The sequence below is a fragment of the Trichosurus vulpecula genome, chromosome 5, assembly GCF_011100635.1.
Source record: "Trichosurus vulpecula isolate mTriVul1 chromosome 5, mTriVul1.pri, whole genome shotgun sequence".
Lineage (NCBI taxonomy): Eukaryota > Metazoa > Chordata > Mammalia > Diprotodontia > Phalangeridae > Trichosurus > Trichosurus vulpecula.
In genome coordinates, this window is record NC_050577.1 from 208,259,882 (window position 1) to 208,265,750 (window position 5,869).

The following is a 5,869-nucleotide window of genomic DNA, read 5'->3' on the forward strand; positions in this document are numbered from 1 at the left end:
AATTAGTTAATTAAATTGCTGCTTATTTGAATCTGAATAGACAACTCACTTTAGTCTCTCTAAGTTGAATTGTTACAGGAGCACTGACCATAGCATACCCCATATGTACTACTTTTAAATACAAAGTTATACTAATGGTCCAGTTTCATACCAACCATAATCCTTATTTAAAAGCTCTAGAGTGTTAGCATTAGCATACATTGCTTTAGAAAGGCACAGCTGAGGTTTCAGGTTGGCAAGACTATAAGAGTTGGGGCAGCTAGGTGGTACAGGGAGTAGAGCACTGGCCCTGGAATCAGGAGGACCTGAGTTCAAATCTGGCCTCAGATACTTGACACATGTAATAGCTGTGTGACCTTGGGCAAGTCACTCAACCCTAATTGCCCTGCCAAAAAACCAAACCAAAAAAAAAAGACTATAAGAGTTGCTTATATAAGAGAAATTAATTTTTATCTAAGGGGCTAGATATTAAGACAAAAACCATTCTGTATAAAATTTTGTATACCATATCACTTATTCCCTAGGATAATGTTGAGCATCACTTAAATTTAACATGTCTGTCTACAACTTTAATAGATCTTATAACCAAATTTAAATGAAAAATACAACAAACAAAAATAAATCTTTAGAATTATGGGATTATCTAGTTGTATAAGGCTCTAACAAGGTTGTTTATACTGCCTCAAAGACTAGTAACCCTGACTATACTAAAGTGCATCACGCCAATTTTCTGAGTTGATCTGTTTTGATATGAATATGCATCATACTTCAAATAACATCAATTAAAGTCAATTACACCTTGCCATCAGTATTACCTACAATCGATATACTGATCCAGACACTACTAGATTGGATCAATATTTATTGTCAATTCACAGTACAGTCTCCCATCCTTATTCTACATTAGGGTTTCACATTTGAGTTTTAGTTTTCATAAATATGCTTCAAAGAAGATGATAATTTAGTCTTTAACACATTTCCAGCTGCAGCACACATAATCAATTTCTAACTGTAGCCTGTTTTCCCCTCAAGTCTGAAAACATCAATGCCAACCTAGTTGCTATGTTTCAGGCTTCACAGCTTAAATCCATTCTAAAATTGGAGTCCAAAGTTATGATGTGAAATAAGCCTTCAAAACAGTTGAATTTCTTCACCATAAGAATCCTATTAAGACCCAGTTTCAGGGAGTGTTAGAAGATGAGTGATTTTGTAATAACTATGCTTCAATTGACGTGCAGTATGCCCAGACACAATCCACTTCAACTTCTGAACATTTAGTTTAGAACACTTGTTTGATGAGTATTCAGTTAGGCACTTTGCTACAAGTTCCTGCCAGAAGGTCAGATCTCTACAATTTATCTTGGAATGTTTCCAAAGACATTCTATTCCTTCTCTCAATTCTATAAATTTCTGTGCTTGAATCTCCAATGCAATTTATAGACAATGCCAGTACAAAAGCCTTTGCTTTAGAAAACATAATCCTACAGTGGCATGCCTTGAGCTGAGCTTCCAGTCTTTCAAAACTCAGGTTCTTTCTCCTTTCAAAGGGTAAGTTTTCATCGATGAGTGAATAATAGAGCTGTAGAAACCGAAAGGCAGTAGTAGCTTTGACTTTCCAACACACCTTCTGTGACACAATCTTTTCCATTCTCATCAGTTTAGAAACTGTGAATTTGTATTGGCTTATTAGTATCAAATCAGCAGCTAATGGGACATTTCTTTCTTCCTCTGTGGATTTCACAGCCAGATTGAAGGAACTTAATCCCACACATCCAAGATGTTTGGGCTGTACCTTCATTTTGGATAGAAATCTGTCCAGTAAATTCACAGCTAGAGAAAAATTTTCTGTGTCAAAATCAAAGAACTGAGTTAGGCTAAGAATGTCTTTCTTTTCGAAGTCCCTCAGTCTTGCCATCATCCAAAGGCCATTATCATGAGAAGATTCAATTCAAATTAGTCTCAAGCCACAGACCTTTGGCTGATATCTGGATTCCTGTTCCAATAGAACATTCAGCTGGTGCAGCAGCTTCTGAGCTTCAGTTGTTAACAGTGCCTCTATCATCTTGAGCTCCTCCCGGTGGCTCTTCTTCAGTAGCAAGCCTCCCCCCAGTGCCTGTCCTCTCTTCACCCTGAAAAAATAGTCCAAATGTCCCAGATGATGCAGGAACTATAAGAGAGAGCAGAAGGGCCTGGGGGGGAGGGAGATAATGGAAGGGGTTTATGGGGCAGCAGCTCCAGTGAGCTGAGAATGATATCAGTCCCAGGGGGTGGAGCACTGAGCTTAACTTTTTGTTAATGCAGGGCTCTGCTCCCAGTAAGGAAGGTGAACTGTCCCAAGCTTCAGGGATTTTGAGCAGCTGATTTCAGAGGTACTTCTAGGGACCTGTAAGTTTTCAGTTCTTCTAAGGTGATATGATCTAAGGAAAGGTGTTTACTCCTCTCTTGGCCTGTGCTTTGGTCTGTGAGTGACCACAAGCACTCTTTTCTGCCCTAGAACTCTGAGGAGGGTACCCTCTCCACTGCTGCCACAAACTCTGCTATGCTTGTGCTCCTCCTTGCCCCAGGACTGCCACCCAGATCCAAGTATGGGCAAAGCAACAGAGAGTCCTGCCTCAGTGTCAGCAAAGAGACCCCTGTAATCTTCTTCTGACCATTTGTTTGATCCCCTTACCATCTGTGGGCTGAGAACTCCAGAAGCAGCCACTGCCACCACTACTGCTGATTCAGTCACTCCCCAGGCCTGCTCCTCGTTTACTGGGGCCGGGACTGTGCTGGGTCCAGGGCTTGCCTGCCTTCCTCTCTCACCCAGGTCCAACAGACCTTTCCTACTGACCTTTTAAGTTGTCTTTGGTGTTCGTTGGCTGAGAAGTCTAGAAACCATCACAGCTGCCAGCGATCCAGTCCCCTGAAGCCTGCTCCAGGTTTGCTGGGGCCAAGTCTATGCAGGCATGGCCTGTGCTGGATGGTGTTCCTCTCTCTGCTTAGTGCAACAGACTTTCCTGTTGACCTTCCAGGTTGTCTTGGGCTGGAAATTTGTTTTAATCTGTCCTTTTGAGGGTTCTGCTACTCTAGAATTTGTTTAGAGTCATTTTCCACAGGTATTTGGAAGGGCTTGGGGGAGAGCTCAGGCAAGACCCTGCCTTTACTCCACCATCTTGGCTCTGCTTCTCTCCATGACACTTTCTATCCATCTCATTCTCTGCCATCTGCTTCTCCTTTTGCCTTCAAACCTTCCCAACATCAGGTTCTTTTCCACTAAGTCCCATCTTTTCATTTATGTGGCCAAAGTATTTAAGCTTCAGATTTAGCATTTGACCTTCCAGTGCCAAATTAATGCCTGAATTAATTTCTTTAAGTATTGACTGATTTGACCTCTTAGCTGGTTTTCCTTACCTAAAGGGACTATTGATATCAATGAAAGAACAGAGAGCAGGGAAAGATTATTGGATATATGACAGCCAGTGCTGGGCACTGCTAGCTATACTAGAAATTGACTTTGTGTGTAACCTTTGACTCAAAAGGCTAAGTGTATGAGACTCATTCCTCATCGGTGGAGAATGATTGCTCAATGCTTCACACCTGTGTGAGGGGTAGATGGAGTTGGTGAAAATGAGAGAGAAGAGAGATCTGGGCTCTTCTGGCTTCTAGCTTCAAGACAGAATATGTGCCATTCCAACTTCTCTTCAGGTCATTCAAGGGAAAGAGAGCCTGAGAAGAAGCCAACATGTAGAGGAAGCAGCACTCTCCAATGTGTCCCTATTCCTAGACTACTACACTAGAGACTTTGGGGAATTTTCCTTTAGGTGAGATCTGGGACTCTCTGAGCTATCTTGCTACCAAAGAAATACTTCATTCAATCTGTATTGTCTAGTATATAGTCTCATATGTATATTTTTTCTGATTTCTGTTTTGCTATTGACTTGGAAAAATGAACTTATTTGCTCTTTCCTGTTTTTGTTCATTGTAAAACTGGCATTTCCTGAGAAGGGAGCCAAGTCTTAGATATATGACTTGGGACGCTTCTGCCATATTAAGTGATAGTAATCAGGAATGCAACTTGAACCTAAAAATAACTTCTCCTAGACTAACAATATTTAAGGAAGCAAACAGATATAATTCTAGCATGATACCCTCTCTCTAGGGCAGTTAGGTGGTACAGTAGATGGAGCGCCAAGCCTGAACTCAGGAAGACTCATTTTCCTAAAGTCAAATCTGGCCTCAGATACTTACTAGCTGTGTGACAATTGTAACACCAATGTTACTAGCAGCTGCTATGGAGGTGTAAGGCCAATGACACCAGCACACTGGAGAGCTACTAGCACAAGTTCTTTGATCTGCTTTTCTAAGGAAAGCAACTTTAAGGGGTTTACAATCTCACCTTAATTAAACATACATATATCATTCACTTAGTTCAGGGGAAAAAGTCAGCACCCCGAACTTCAGAGAAAACACAAACAGAAATTACAAGCAGAAAGTATACAAACAGAACAAATAACACAAATCTAGACAGGGCTTCTAACTGTCTGTCCATAACAATGTATACATAGTTACCAGAGAGAGAAGCACCAACATCTGGGTTTTCAAAGCTGGGGGGCTCCTTGATGGCTACCCAGAGTCTCATCTGGCCAAATCACATGAACACTCTTCCAATGATCAAGCCCCAAAGCAAAATGCTAACCTCAAAGTATATATACACTTCTTCAGGGTCAGAGGGTGTCACAACCACGTGACTCAAACTCATATGCCTTAAGCTTTCTTGTGACTTAAGCAGATCATCAAAGACTCTTGATTCAATCAAAAGCAAGGCTCAGTCAAAGGCATTTGGTTGCCTTAGTGCTGAGAAGCACTCCAAAAGAAAAAAACAGTGAAAAGTCCCATTTTGCTTGCCATTACAGTCACTTAACCCTGTTTGCCTCCATTCCTTTTCTGTAAAATAAGCTGGAGAAGGAAATGGCAAACCACTCCAGTATCTTTGCCCAAAAAAAACTCCAAATAGGGTCATAAAGAGTCAGAAATGACTGAAACAACTGAACAACAAAAACCCTCTTTCTCTGAGGTTAAGGTCAACCTCTGGCCTCAACATCCTGCTTTCCCACCTGGCAGTAGAACAAAAGACTCCTTGGAAAAGGGTTGGGGAGGAGATATTAGAAATACCTATTCTTGCCTCCTTGTGAGCCACATCTATACATTTCCATGTGGGCAACCAACACTGGGGTGGAGGTCTTATCCAGAGCCCACACACAGGCTACAGCAATGGCTGCAGTGTCAGGAGCTCTCAGCCCAAAGACAGTGAGGAGTCAGATAATTGCTCAGAAAGAGATTGCAAGGGACCCTTTGCTGGCACTGGGTACAGCTGATGCTGTTTGGCAACACTATTGTCCATATGCAATTCTGGGTTGCAGTTCCAGAGTGGAGAGGAGTGGAAGCAAGGGAGCAGGGACACTGGTCATAGTACCAAAGCGGAGAGCAGTGCTAGTATGCACCGCTGCAGGGAATCAGGGACCCTTCCTTGGGAAAGACCAGAATGCATACTAGGAGAGTAGTAACCATATCTCTCCCAGGATCACACCACCTTGAAAGCACCAAAAAAACTTGCACACTTCCCAGAACAAGCTTTGAAAACAGCTGCAAGAAAAAGCCAAAAACTTAGGACAGTGCCTCCCCTGCAACCCCGAGGTGAGCAGAGCCCAACTTTAACACAAAGTTCAAAGTCAAGAAATAGGCTGGGAAAATGAGCAAACAACAGCAACAGCAACAGCAACAACAAGAATTTGACCATAAAAAGCTACTACACTGACAGGAAAGACCAAGACATAAACTCGGAAGAAGACCACCATGTGAAAACAGCTGCCCAAAAAAGCCTCAAAGA

General features: G+C 42.0%; 1 pseudogene; it reads right to left on the minus strand.

Annotated features, from left to right (window-relative positions):
- Positions 1–1,167: 1,167 nt before the first annotated feature.
- LOC118852191 lies at positions 1,168–2,062 on the minus strand (annotated as a pseudogene).
- Positions 2,063–5,869: the final 3,807 nt, after the last annotated feature.